This window comes from Pinus tabuliformis, chromosome 7 (assembly GCF_031772625.1).
Source record: "Pinus tabuliformis cultivar Carrire ecotype Pingquan chromosome 7, CPIR1, whole genome shotgun sequence".
Classification (NCBI taxonomy): Eukaryota; Viridiplantae; Streptophyta; class Pinopsida; order Pinales; family Pinaceae; genus Pinus; species Pinus tabuliformis.
Window position 1 is genome coordinate 1,686,724,535 of NC_142293.1, and position 16,080 is coordinate 1,686,740,614.

A 16,080-nucleotide genomic window follows, 5' to 3' on the forward strand; every position below is an offset into this window, starting at 1 on the left:
TTTTTGGGGTATGATTTTGGAGTTTTGTTATGTAATGGGTTTTTGAGAAGAGCATTCTGAAAGCGTCTATAAGTCCAAGTTGGGGGGTTTGGGTAGAGGATAGAGGCTCTGCATCTGTGTGTGCAAAGGCCTGGAAGAGTCTGCAGTTGTGTGCGCAGACCCTTGCAGCTAAGTGCACAGGGCGGATTTGGATGTACTGGTGTTGAGTGGAAATAAAGCTAAGTTCATTCTGAAAATTATTTGTGATCTATGACTTATCGTGAATCTGGCATTTTGTATGGTTAATAAGGCTATTTTTGTCTATGCACATTGGTTATTGAATACTTGTGAATCGGGTTTAATCTTAATACACGAACTGAATGAAAGTGATAAATGTTTGATTAAAGACCACTTTAAAAGTAGATCTTAGCTGCAATACTTCATCCACTAGATTAGATCTGTAGATTGTGCGGGGTATTCAGGATCTGCGTGAATATAGTGCAGCATGAAGCTATAAAACAGAGCATGAACCCTCCAAACTGCATCCAGACATCCCAAGGGTGCGGAAACCTGGTTCCAGCACCCTCCCCTACTACCTTGGGTGAGAACTTAGTCCGTGCTCCGTGGGCTATTGCCGAAAGGGCCGGTAGCTGTGGATTTTCTTGGCTAAATAATTCTTCCAAACCTGGGTCAGGCCCATATAAGCCAACAACTATGTGATTTTTTAATGAGTCTAGCGAACGTGAAACTCGGTCTTGTCATGATGGACAAGTTTGTCCATATTTGATGTTTAATGAGTTTAACGACAATGATAACTCAGTCCTTTTCATGTTTAGAGAGTTTGAAAAGGGACAAAAAGAAAACTCAACAAGTTATTTTTTGCAAATTTGTCTCTCAAGTCTGAAAAAATGTAAAATAATACAAGAGAGAACCTATTGACCATGTTTGATCAATGTATTCCTTTTTCGTAATTAATCTATCTCAGTCCAGAAAAGGGTTAAACTTATACTGAGTAGATGTCATTTCCAATCCGTTTACGAGCTAAAAAGGACAAGCGCTTGGAAATATTTTCATATTTCGAGACTTTGAAAAGAGCTTAAAGAGGACTCCAGGGGGGTTCCTTTTTTGATGTTTAACAGAGCTCAAAAAAGAGATAAAAGTATGCTCTGTGGTCAAAAGTACATTTTACGATCATGCAAGTCAAATTCACTATGTTAGCTGTAAACTTGCTCAAAGAACCACCAAACAGATTATCATCCATCCTATCCAGACAAACCAGCAAGCAAGAAGACCAGCCAGCAAGCCAGCGCCTTCTGCAAGCCAGAATACTTCATTCTTTCTGGGCCCCCGAGGAGTATCGGTCCTTATGGCCATTCCTTTCCTTCTGTGAGTACCTGTTTCATTGGTAGAAATAGGTAAAAACTATAGTTTATTCATTTAATGAATATGAAATAACAATAAAACAATAATTTACCAAGTCATTTTACCATTTGACATTTACCATTCAGTTTTGTGCTTAGAACCAGTTTTTACCTCAAACTTTAGCAGCTGATTGTGGGAGCTTCTGTGGATCATTCTTTGTGCCGCCAGGACCAGGTAGGAGATCTACCTCTTCTCTTTCATTTAAGGTCATTCTTTCTCAATTTCAGGCAAAATTTTTAGGGTTTTTATGTCCCTAGGGTAAATATACCATGCCCTGGGATCAACACACCCCAATGCATCGAAAATTGCCCTGCAGTGCAGTCAAGCAGAAGGGGAACTGCTTTGCAGCACACTGCCTCAAGACTAGGGGTGCACTGGGTGAAGTTTAGAAATTTGTTTCATCATTTCTACTCAGAATCTCTTTAGTTTTTTGCATTTAATGGATCCTAACTAAGCCTATGGCGTGATTTCTAAATTTGATCGGATCAGAATGGATATAACTTGGCGTGAAATAGAACATGAAGAACATGATTTTGTTTCCCTAAATGATCTTGGTATTATTGAGGCCCTCAGAGATTTTGGGTTACTCAAATATTTCAGGTTATCCGGGATGAGGCAACATTTAGAACTATTGTAGTTCTTGGTTCATTCATGGGATCCAACGGACAAAGTGCTCCCTATATTAATCAATGATATTAACAGGATTGTCGAGACGTGGTGCCCCTATTTCTCTTTCAGGTTCTTCCTGTGGGGGTGAATCAGTGAGGGACTACATTTGACAATTCTGCTGGCCAGGTACACAGCCTAGCAAAGATGGAAAGATAAACATTAAGGATTTTTGTGATATGCCCTTGCGAAAAATCGTCTTTAGTATCGTAAAGTTGTCAGGTAGCACGAAAATTCATGTTGCGAATAGATCATACACGCAGTATGCACTCGAGTGTCTCAAGCCAACTATGTTCAACTGGTGTGAGGCAGTATTCTCTTTAATGAAAGACAAGCTGATTAAAGTATAGAGCAGTAAGACGAAAAATTTCAGCTATGGATCGATCTTAATCGCTTTTACTTTGGAGAGAATTCTATTGATGCAACCTCAGCATGTGACACTAATTTTAGCTAGTCCTAGAGATCCATGAATTCAGAGATGGGTAGAGTTGATGGCTAGACATTATGGTCAGTCATCAATCTCATTTTCTACCGCATTCTTCAGTTGGCTCTGTCGAAAACATATTGTCATAGAGGAGGATCCATATGCAGGAATGGATTTTCGTGGAGATCCAGATTTGAGATTACCAGTGGGTGCTCAATGGGGTGCTATAGGTAAATTGTTTTGACCATGTATTTTATATTTTTTTGAGTTTTTACATGTTTTTTGTTTTTTGCTGTTTCCAAGACTAAACTAAAAATGTTCTCATGTATACAGATATTGCCATTGTTCAACCAATGGGTCATCAATAGGAGGTAGGTGAATTAGTGAGGAGAAATGTTGGATGATCCATATCGGATCCATAAACGACTGTCAAAGAACCATGACTGTATCGGGATGAAACAAATCCTTGAAGAATCCAAAACAGCAACCGAAAACACCCTGAACCAGTGGCCATGGCAGCCGGCATGGAATGACAAGGACCTCAGTCAAAGCGCACTGACCGAGGCCCATGGAGATTGTGCGGGAGGTCGATGTAGCCCCTGGGAACCCCGGAACAGGAAAAGGAATTGATTTTCGATGCGCGATTCTGGGCAAACAGGACCGAAATGGAAGAGCCTTAAGCACTCGGTCACATTGGGAGCCAGAGGATCGTGGGCAGAGAAACGAAAAGCGCCAATGTATGATGGTGGGACCCACGACCTGGAAACCGGCGGTTTGATCGGGGCACCCTTGAACGGTAAGAGGTTTTGGAGGAGAGCGGAGCGATCCCACTCAACAATCGACATGTGGCAGTGGACGTGAGAGAAAAACCTCCGTGATCGCGCGTTATCGGTCGAGCAAGTCAACCACGCTTGACGTGCATATGACGTCAGATCTTGAGGAGCCCAAATTGGATGGCTGAGATTGCACCCGATAGATAGAAGCAGAATCGACAGGGAATTAAGTTGCGATTTAAGGGGATTTGGAATCCGTTGACCACCATGGTGGAGAAAGATCATATCTATGATATAACCGAAGAAATGAATCAATGAGCAGGCTGGCGTTGTTCCGATGGGGATGCATCGCTACTTCCCGAGTGTTCATGCTGACGCCGAACAGGGAACTCCAAGCGCATAGGCAGTAGGCGAATCGACATAGACGGGAGAGGAATCGAACAAGCATGGAGATCGAATGACTAAAGCCATGAACATAGAGAAAGGAGGAATAGAGAAGAGTCCAAGCAACCAGGAGAGATAATGAACAGTAAACCTTGAGAGGTGGACTGAACACAGAGAGCAGTAAAGCCAAGCAGAGGAGACAGAGGGCCAAGCTGACCACAGGCAGTATCGAGCACCAGCGAGCTTGAAGATTCAAGCCTTCCCATAGAGGAATCTATTCGAATTGAGCACCATAGTTGGCTCTTTCCACTATAGACCAAGGGTCATAGAGTTGGTAGGAAAAACGAGAGTCTGTGTACTCCGAGTGGCTTGGGGAATCCAAGAACCACCCTGCCAAGCAAAATCTGCTTCAGGAGAACTCATATTGAGTCCCTGCATTGTAATTTTTCTACTGAAAGACACAATAAAACAAGGCCACCACTGAAGCTGGACCGGAGACGTAGCCCTAGAGGATAGGGTGAACTCCTTATTAAAAATTGCTTGTGTCTTTGTGTTGCTTACTGTATTTCTCTGTTGTCCTTCCACTTATTTTCTATGTATTGGCAATCTGATCGATCCGTTGTTTCAATAACACAGAACACACACACCATCACATGAGTCTGTAATACCTTTTTTTTTAATAAATCTTCAACTGAGGTCACTCATAGGGTGATTATTAGATCAAGTGGTATCAGAGATCTAGACTGTAAGGTTATACAAGCTTGTGTTGGTTTAGTTGTGAATGCTCACTAGATCAAAGCTCAAATTAGGAGGAGGAGAGTTGGTGGAAACTAATCCTGAAATTGGGAGAGTCTATTCTCGGGAGACAATGTCAGAAGAAGGTTCTATAGGGCCACACCCTCAATTCATAGAAAGTTTCCTAGCTATAAAGTCTATGGTAGAAGAAATGTATAGGGACTTTAGAAATCATAAGGGTGAAGATTCATCAGGCTCTAAGTTAGATAAAGAAGAAGATGAATCTCATTCCCATGACCACTCAAAAGGAAAGGGAAAAGAAGAAAGCTTCCCTACACCTACTAGTAGCCCTGTGCATAATAAGAAGGCATCTTTGATTAAGTTAGATGTTAAATTTGATTTGCCTATATATGATGGAGAACTAAATGCTGAAAAGTTGAACAATTGGATTAGACAAATTGATGTGTATTGCAGAGTACAAAATATAGACTCAGACAAGAGTAAGATTCAGCTGGCAAGCTTACGCCTAGGGGGCACTGCCTTGGTTTGGTGGGAAGGCAGAACCCAAGCTGATATGAGGAAGCATGGTAAGACCATCTCTGTCTGGAGTGAATTTGTTACTGTAATCAAAAAGCAGTTCTATCCATTGGCCTACATGCAACAAGCCAGGATGAGTTGGCAAACTCTTTGGCAGTCGAAAGGGAAAAGTGTACAAGGGTATACTCAAGAGTTCAGAAAGAGAGCATTGATGTTTGGTATTTCATTAGACTCACCAGAAACTCTTTTGAAGTACATTGGTGGTCTACACAACTACATGAGGCATACCATCCTCATGTTTAATCCCACTAGTATAGATGAGGTATCTGTATAAGCTACTCATCTAGAAGCTAGAGGAAAGAATGGAAATCCAGAAGTTGGGAGACCATCCCAACCCACTGTAAGCAAGAGCAAGGAGAAACGAAAGCAGAAGTGGAAATAAAGGAAGGCTAGCACTGCACAGAAAGGCAAAGCCTCATGCACTCACTGTAAAAAGGAGGGGCATGATGATGAGCACTGTTGGATTCTACATCCAGAGCTAAGACCTAAGAGGTCCGAGGGCAAGAAGAAGAAGACTGTTGCAGCTATTCAGAACGATTTGGGGTAAGACTCGGGAGATGAAACAATCATTGCAGCCATAGGTATAAAAGGTAAGAATTCTGAAGCATCTACTAGTAATTTTGCTCAATCTGTTATTGATGAAGAACATGAGAGAAAAAGGCATGAGCTTTTCCATATTCGAGTTGTTTCCAAAAATAAAAAAGATTGATACTTTGTTTGATAATGGCTCACAAGTAAATCTGATTTCTGAAGCAATTGTAAAGAAATTGGGATTAGCAACTACACCTCATAAGAAGCCATACCCATTAGGATGGTTGAATGATAAAGCACAACTACAAGTGACTAGACAGTGCAAACTCAAGTTTTCTATTGGGTCAGCATTTGTAGATGAGGTTGAGTTAGATGTAATTCCTTTGGATATATGTGGAATTGTTTTAGGAAGTCCTCACTTGTATGATATAAAGGCTATTTTCTATAGAGCCGAGAACAAGTATCTACTTGTTAAAGATGGAATCGAATACTTTGTAAGAGCTCATAAGCTCAAGAATAATTATACTCTCATAAACTCAGGACAGATGAAAAGAATGATAAATTCATGCAAACATTTCTTACTGATGGTTGTAAAGGAAAAGAAAACCGATAAAACCAATGTATTTGAGGGCTGTAATTCTAATCAACAAGCTGATATAGAAAATATTGTTTCAGAGTATGATGTCTTGTTTCAAGAACCTCAAGGTCTGTCACCCAAAAAGGGAGTAGTACATGATATTATTTTGCAGCAAGATGTTCCTTTGCCTAACATTGGGATGTACAGGTTATCTGCTTTAGAGAATGCTGAAATCAAGAAGCAGGTGCAGGAGTTGTTCGAGAAAGGGTTCATCAGGCCTAGCACAATACCATGTGGGTCACCAATCGTTTTGGTGAGAAAGAAAGATGGCTCGTGGAGAATGTGCATTGATTACCAAGCACTGAATAAGATAAAAATAAAAAATCACTATCCCCTTCCTCGCATAGATGATCTTTTAGATCAACTGAAGGAAGTTGTTTATTTCACCAAGCTGGATTTGCACAGTGGATACCATCAGGTTAGAGTTGCATAGGTGAAAGCTGACTTAGAAACAAACAAAGAAAAGCTACTTTCGTTTGTCCTTTATGAATTATAGATAGAGAGGAACAGAAAGACCAACCTCTGTCTTGCGCTAATCTCCTGATTTGATTCCTCTCTTCTTTGATAGTCTTCAGCTACCTGCTCCCTTGCACGCCCAGCTTCACAAAGTACCTGTAAAATCATAGAAGCATAGAACTATACAAAGACATGGATCTATAATCATAAACAATCTAGGATCAGATGTAAATTGACCATACAAATGTATAAAGCATCAATAACACAAGAGCATGGAGGAAAACTTGAATAGCTTTTATTGATAAACAAGAAAAGAGCCAAGAGGAGTTACAACCAGTTGTTCTGACCCAACATCAACCTCCCAACAAATAAGCCCCTCTTCACCTCAAACAAAGCTTAGATCACCCAACAATCTGATGTTTGTCTCAAGAAACCAACAGCAATTCCTTACAATATGCAAAATTCCAGCCTCTGGATCTCTGGGATGAGGGATCCATATATAGATGTCTGTAATGGAGATGAGTCAGCTCATGATTTGATTAGTGTCTTCCTTCTGATAGTTCTTGCTTCCACTTGGAGATTGATGGTCTCTTACTCATCCTTGGTTGAATTCAGTGAGGCAAGTGTCACAGGAGAAGATTCTGGAAGCTTCCATTGCCTCTCCACCTCGTGGAATGACACTACCATTTGTCATTTCTCGCCCATCGCACCCCATAGAAGGGATTTTTGAAATGAAACGCACCCACACAGTGTATTTAGGTGAGATGCAACGCACTTGGCCAGTGGAGCAGCTGAAATGATCCTGTTTTGACCAATTCTGAGCAGTTTTTCATGGAGAACTTCTAGGAGAAGCTGAAATCTGTTGACCTTGTTCCTTTAGGGGTTAGAACAACACTTTTAGGGACTTAGGAGCCCTTGGTTTATGGACATTTCATGCTTGGGGTTGTAGGACCCAAAAATGTCTATAACACCAATGCCCCTTCTACTTTCATGAGATTAATGAATGATGTACTCAGACCTTTTCTTGATGATTTTGTTATTGTGTATCTGGATGACATTCTGATGTTTAGTAAAACGTGGGAAGAACATTTAAAGCATGTTAAGTAGACATTAGATGTTTTGAAAAGAGAAAAACTTTATGTTAAACTCTCCAAATGTGAATTTGGCAAAACCTCTCTAAATTATTTGGGTCATATAGTAGGGGGAGGTGAATTGAAAATAGATCCCTCTAAAGTGGCAGTCAATGTAAACTGGCCTAAACCCAAGTCTGCTACAGAGGTAAGAAGCTTCTTAGGAGCAACACAGTATTGGAGGAAGTTCATTTCAAATTTTTTCTCAATTGTAGCTCCCTTACATGCTTTGACAAGATTGAACAAGGTGTTTCAGTGGGGAGGCAAACAATAGAAAGCCTTCGACACCTTGAAAGAAAAAATTAGTACAACACCTGTACTAGCACTGCCAGATCTACAAAGACCATTTGAGATCCAAAATGATGCTAGTGACTATGACATGGAAGCAGTGTTGACACAGCACGGTAAACCCATATGTTATCATTCTGAGACTTTTAATCCTGCAGTAGTCAACTATCCTACATATGATAAGGAATTGTATGCATTAGTTCAGAGTGTGAAAAAGTGGAAACATTACTTAATGGGCAAAGAAACAGTAATACATACTGATCATCAGGCACTTCAATATCTACACTCCCAAACTAAGTTGCAACAATCAAGACATTATAGATGGATGGGTTTTCTAGAACAGTTTCATTTAGTCATCAGATATAAAAAGGGTATACATAACAAGGATGCAGATATGTTATCTAGACCTATTATAAATGCATCTACTATACTTAAGCATAATTTTTTGTTGCATGAAAGCTACATAGAACAGTATGCTCAAGACATGGAATTTAAAGATGTATATGCAACTTTGAGTCAAGGAAAAAGAGTAGAAGAATTGGACTATCATGTAAAGGACCGACTCTTATACCATTGTGGGAAACTCTGCATTCCACAAACTGAGAGAGCAAAGATAATTAGGGAAGCACACACTTCTCTGATATCAGGTCACTTTGGGGTAAGTAAAACAGTTGCACAGCTGCAAAGGTTCTGCTATTGGCCAAGAATGAGTGAGACAGTTTCTAGATATGTAAAGGGGTGTGCTATGTGTGCTAAAAGCAAGCCCAGTAATAGAAAACTAGGCTTATACACTCCATTGCCAGTTCCTTCTCACCCTTGGGAAATAATTTCCATGGATTTTGTGGGAGGATTGCCTAAGTCTAGGAAAGGTCATGATTATCTATATGTTGTTGTGGGTAGGTTCAGCAAAATGTGCATTTTGATACCCTGTAGTAAACAGATTATAGCTGAACAAACTGCAAAATTATTCTTTGAACATGTATGGGTTCATTTTGGATTGCCCACTTCTATTATATCTGATCAAGACACCCGATTTGTGGGAAAGTTTTGGTCAATTCTGTGGGAACTAATGGACACCAAATTAAAGAAAATCATAGCTTTTCATCCACAAACAGATGGCCAGATAGAAGTAGTTAACAGGACAGTGATTCAGTCATTAAGAGGATATTGCAGTAAACACCCTAAGATTTGGTATGAACACTTGTGTTATGTGCAACATGCTTATAATAGAGCCAAACACTCTTCTACCCAAAGATCTCCTTTTGAGACCTGCTTTGGTTTCATACCAAGGTCTCCCTTGGATTTTGTCTTTGGTAAAGATACCATGGTTGATAGACATAGTGATGTGGACAGGGCAACTAGGCTCATTGAATAGATCCAGGAGATCCACCAGCCAGTACAGGAACAGCTGGAAAAGAACCAGGCCAAGTACAATACTAAGCATGATAAGCATTAGATGGAGCATAGTTTTCAAGCTGGAGACCAAGTCTGGCTGTATATCAGCAAGGACAGGATGCAAGGTGAACGCAAGAAGCTAAAACCTATCAGGTATGGACCCTTCAGGATACTTGAGAAGATTGGTGAAAATGCTTTTCGCCTTGATCTTCCAGCTTACATGCACATCTACTCAGTTGTGAACGCAGATTGCTTGAGGTTGTTTGAACCTTCAATGATTGAGGACCCTGAAGAGCAGAGTCAATTACCTTCTGTTGACGACCTACTACTTGAATATCTAAATGAGTTGCAAGAAGATACAGTGCTGGACAGGAAGGTAAGGACGACGCGCAGTGGACAAGTGGAATACCTCAGGATTGGACTTAAAGGTTCGAAGTCGAGCAGTGCGAAGTGGATTGAGATTAGACAAGTGAGACAACAGTTTCCTCACTTAGTCGATGCTTGAAGAAAAACAACTTTTGGTGGTCCAAAAGCTTTTCAGTAGGGAGGCCGTGATCCAAATTGGATCCATAAACAACTGTCAAAGAACCATGACTGTATCGGGATGAAACAAATCCTTGAAGAATCCAAAACAGCAATCAAAAACACCCTGAACCAGTGGCCATGGTAGCCGGCGTGGAACAACGAGGACCTCGGTCAAAGCGCGCTGACCGAGGCCCATGGAGACTGCGCAGGAGGTCGATGTAGCTCCAGAACGGGAAAAGGAGCTGATTCTCGATGCGCGTTTGTGTTAAGCTGGGCAAACAGGGCCGAAATGGAAGAGCCTTAAGCACTCGGTCACGTTGGGAGCCAGAGGACCGTGGGTGGAGAAATGAAAAGTGCCAACATACGACGGTGGGACCCACGACCTGGAGCCCGGCGGTTTGATCGGGGTGCCCTTGAATGGTAAGAGGTTTTGGAGGAGAGCGGAGCAATCCCACTCAGCGATCGACGCGTGGCAGCGGAGGTGAGATAAAAACCACCGTGATCGTGCATTATCGGTCGAGCAAGTCAACCGCGCTCGACGTATGTATGACGTCGGATCTTGAGGAGCCCAGATCAGACGGCTGAGAGTGCCCCCAATAGATAGAAGAGGAATCGACAGGGAATTAAGCCGCGATTTAAGGGGATTTGGAATCTGCTGACCACCATGGTGGAGAAATAACATATCCATGACATAAACGAAGAAACGAATCGATGAGCAGGCTGGCACTATTCCGATGGGCACGCATGGCTACTTCTCGAGCGTTCAAGCTGACGCCGAACAGGGAAATCCAAGTGCACAGGCAGTAGGCAAATCGACGTAGACAGGAGAGGAACCAAACAGGCATGGAGATCGAATGGCTAAAGCCGTGAACAGAGAGAAAGGAGGAATAGAGAAGAGTCCAAGTGACCAAGAGAGACAGTGAATAGTAAACCTTGAGAGGAGGACTGAACACAGAGAGCGACCTGACCACAGGCAGCATCAAGCACCAAAGAGCTTGAAGATTCAAGCCTTCCCATAGAGGAATCTATTCGGATTGAGCACCATAGTTGGCTCTTTCCACTCTAGACCAAGGGTCACAGGGCTGGTAGGAAGAACGAGAGTCTGTGTACCCTGAGTGGCTTGGGGAATCCAAGAACCACCCTACCAAGCAAGATCTGCTTCAGGAGAACTCATATTGAGTCCTTGCATTGTAATTTCTCTACTGAAAGACACAATAAAACAAGGCCACCAATGAAGCTAGACCGGAGACACAACCCTGGAGGATAGGGTGAACTCCTTATTAAAAATTGCTTGTGTCTTTGTGTTGCTTACTGTATTTCTCTATTGTCTTTCCACTTATTTTCTGTGTATTGGCAATCTGATCGATCCGTTGTTTCAATAACACAAAACACACACACCATCTCATGAATCTGTAATACCTTTTGCTTAATAAATATTCAACTGAGGTCACTCATAGGGTAATTATCAGATCATCGGAAGAGCTGTTCTCAAGGATTTGAATCTGACTGAGACACTGGCGAAGTTACACGATCATATAGAGGAGTTAACTCTTGTCATACTCGATGTTCGGATCGAGGAGTTACCGATGAGACTACAACGCCATACTATTGGTGTACCTAGCCGTTGGATGAGGCCATTGTGCATGATAGCTCAGGCAATGACCGGTTATCATGAGCATCTTTAAATCTACTGCTCATTTACTATATGCATTTTGAGGTTTTGAGGTCAGATGACCAACATGTCATGGACACAAATTTTTTTAAAAACTTTGAACATCTATCTATTTTACTTTTAGTGTTTTTGTATGGTTATGTGTAATCCTATTCAACTGTTGATGTGAATTGAAAATTTACTCTTTACATATGTCGTAAATGTCTGTTTAACACATAATTCGCTAAATAATCAGTCAATGTGTTAAAGTTTCTAGAAATGTGTTGATATTGAATGTAATCAAAATTTCTTTCCAAGAGACGATGTATAAGGAAAATACGATAAATAGTTGGATTTTGGACGTATAAAAATTCGTAAGTTGTAGTACGACAAGTTGTGAGTCTAGCCTAATGATGATTCAGCGAATGCCAAGCGAAATGGCATCAGAGAGGAGTTTGATCAATGCACTATACTCAACGATATTTTTCGTAGAAAAACCGATACAAATCCCTTGAAAACTCACTATCTTGCCACTTGGAGCGAATATGGCCAATGCTGCAGAAGATAGGTTATGCGTAACACAACTAGCACCATCGACATAACCAAAAAATGGTTCCAAAGATTCCGACATCTGCAACAAATGCAAAGCAGATTACTAACTGCATAAAAACTCTAAAAGTCACACTGTGACACACACACAAAATCAAAGCATATATACAATGTTTTTACTATGCATAATCAAACATAGTAACATTTAAGATACAACCCATTTTGGGGCTATGACAATGGAATTCCATCATAATCAACCAACTCATGAGCGCATTTTTCCAAAACATGATTGACAATGTAGGGGCCCATCCATAGTGGTTCAAATTTTCCTGCTCCTAATTTATTGGCTTCCTGATCATAAAGAAAGATTAGGTCTCCTTCTGAGAATATGCGAGGCTTGACATTGCAATCATATTGCACCTTAATTCATTTCTTATATGCTTCATTGGCCAATGTGACTTCACGACGTGTTTCATCTAGATGGATGAGTTTTACGAAATGTTCTTCCTCATCAGAAGTGTCAGGTAACAAGTCAATTCCAAGTTTTAGTGAGGAAATTTCACATTGTATTGGCAAGATAGCCTCCAGACCATACACCAATTGGAAAGGTGTGAATCTAGTTGTGTTTCTTATCGAGGTTCAGTAAGCCCACAAAGTTGAGTATAGGATCAATTGCAAGTTTTGTTTGTGAACTCCTATCATTCATTGAAGCATTCGCTTAAGGATTTTGTTGATGGCCTCAAATTTTCCATTAGCCTATGGATAATAAGGAGTAGAACTATCATGTGAAAGTCCTAACTTGGTAGTTAATTCAGTCATCATGTGATTTCGAAAATGTGAACCATGAAAAAAAGTGTAGTTGTCTCACCACTATTGTTTAATGTAGGCATCACCTTGGCCCATTTCATAAAATAGTCAATGGTGACAATAATATACCCATGACCCCCGGCCAAGTAAGGGTTACATGTCATGAAATCAATGCCTCATTTTGCAAATGGTCCAACAACGACAACAAAATGTAGTGGTGCAAGTGGTAATCGAGTTTTGTTGGGTGTGGAGCATGATTATTTAGAGGTCTTTGTTTCAGCCGGATGTATACCCTAGGAAGTTTGTACACCCCTCCACGCGGGGAGGAGTGGTGCAGGGGGGACTTGTCCCCCCCGTGGGGGTTTAGGGGGGCCAATCACCCCCCAACTAGGGGGCGGGGGCCAGCGGTCCCCCGGCGGGGGTTTTGGGGGCAACGCCCCCGAAGCTAAAAACAAATGTAAAATTGCCTTGTAAAAGTATAGTAATTTCTAGTCAATCGAGGCTATTCATTAGGCAGATGATCTGACGGCATAACTTGTGTTTAGTTTAGGGTTTTTTGCCCTAGAAGGAAACCCTTCTCTTTGTATGAGCTCATTGTATTGAGGCTGTGTAATAGATGTGTATTCTTCGAGCGAGAAACGGAGAGGTGAGACTATGAGAGAAAACAAAGGATATTACAACGAATCTATTGTAGTTTGTGTCTCTTCATTTTGCTGGATAATAGAAAGGAAGGACTGGTTGTTTGGGGTGGACGTAGCCAAAATTGGGTGAACCACATATATCTCTATCTCTTTGGTTTTATGCATTTTCTGTGTTTATATTTATGAAATATTCTGTGTTCCATTGTTCTGTAATATATAATTTTCTAACAACTGGTATTAGATTCGAAGGTCTATTTGGCTGACAAACTCGCAAGAGAGAAGGATTCCTGGTTTGAGTGGGAGAAATGGCGGAAGATGGTAAGTTTAGGGTCGAGAAATTTAACGGCCAAAACTTCTCGATGTGGAAGATGCAGATGGAAGATTATTTGTATCAGAAAGATCTATACTTACCATTGGGCGGAAAAGCAAAGATGTCGACAGGTATGACAAATGAAGAATGGAACCTTCTCGATAGAAAGGCACTTGGAATAGTACGGTTGTGCCTCGCAGCGTCGGTCACCTTCAACATTTCGAAGGAAACAACGACAGAGGGTTTGATTAAGGCGTTGGCGAAACTATATGAAAAGCTTGGCCTCAAACAAGGTATTTCTTATGAAACAATTATTTAATATGAAGATGTCGGAAGGTGGATCTGTTGCAAACCATTTAAATGATTTTAATACTGTTACAAGTCAGTGAAGTTCTATAGGGGTAAACTTTGATGATGAAGTTAGAGATCTGTTATTCTTGTGCTCATTACCAGAAAGTTTGAATGGTTTAGTAATGGCCATTAGTAACTTTGTTTCTGGATCTAGTACTTTAAATTTTGATGATGTTTTTGGTGCTATCCTTAGCGAGGAAATGCGACAGAAAAGCTCCGGTGAGACATTGGGTAATGCTTTGAGTGCAGAGTCTAGAGGAAGAAAAATGGAAAGAGGAAAGAGCTCAGATATTGCAGTAAATCAAGGAAAGGTAGATCCAAGTCTAGATTGGGGATAGTGTGTTGGAAATGCGGAAAGAAAGGACACCTAAAGAAAGACTATAGATCTCGGAAGGGAAAAGAAGGAGATGCACAGCAAGAAAACAATCATGAAGCAAATGTGACAGGTGAGGTGTTACAAGATGCTTTGATTCTTTCTTTCAAAAATATTATTGATTCCTGGGTGGTAGATTCAGGGGCCTCATTCCATGCCACACCTGATAAGAAACATTTTCATGACTATGTTTAAGGAGATTTTGGACAAGTCCGTTTGGGTGATGATAAACCCTGTAAAATTGTTGGAATGGGTAAGGTTCTTTTAAAACAGCAGAATGGAAACCAATGGCTACTAAAGGAGGTAAGGCATGTTCCAGATCTGAAGAAAAAATTGATTTCAACAGGGCAGTTAGGCAATGAAGGTTGTGTGACAACTTTCACAGATAAAGCTTGGAAGGTCACCAAGGGAGCCCTGGTAATAACAAAAGGCGAAAAGGTTGGTACATTGTATTTATGCAATTGTATTTCTAACTATGTTAATGCTTTAACTTCCAAAGGAGCAGATGCAACATTATGGCATCATAGGCTCGGACACGTGAGCGAGAAGGGGATGAAGATTCTTCACTCAAGGAATTTGTTGTCGGGTTTGAAGAATGTTGATTTGGACTTCTGTGAGAATTGCATTAATGGAAAACAAAAGAGAGTCAGATTTCTTAGAGTTGGGAAAGAAAAGAAGAGTGAAAAAATAGAGCTTGTGCATACAGATGTATGGGGACCTGCTTAGGTATCATCTCCCTGTGGCTCTCATTATTATGTTACTTTTATTGATGATGCAACTAGAAAAACTTGGATTTATTGTATTAAGAATAAATCTGATGTATTTGATACTTTCAAGTAATGGAAAGCTTTGGTTGAGATTGAGACAGGAAAGATATTGAAGTGTCTCAGATCAGACAATGGAGGTGAATATTGCAGTAAAGAGTTTGATAGGTATTGTTCAGAGCATGGAATTCACATAGAGAAGATAGTTCCAAGAACACCACGAGAAAATGGTGTGTCAGAAAGGATGAACAGAACAATCATGGAGCATGCAAGGTGCATGAGATTGCATGCAGGATTACCTTTACAATTTTGGGAAAATGTTGTAGATATTGTTGTTTATCTAATAAACAGAGGGCCTTCAAGTTCCTTGGAGGGTGGTGTTCTAGAGGAAGCATGGACAGGTAAAAAGGTAAACTACTCTTTTTTAAAGCCTTTTGGCTGTGAGGCCTTTGTCCATATTAATAAAGAAAATAGAACAAAGCTTGAGGAAAAATCAAAGAAATGTACCTTTATTGGATATGGTGTTAATAATTTTGGTTATCGCTTATATGATTATGAAAATCACAAAATCATTAGGAGTAGAGATGTAATTTTCAATGAAAAGGTCTTGTATAAGAATCAATTGCAAGAAAAGAAATAGGAAAAAGAAAACAAGGAATACATAGTTCTTGATGAGATCACTGAAAAAATAA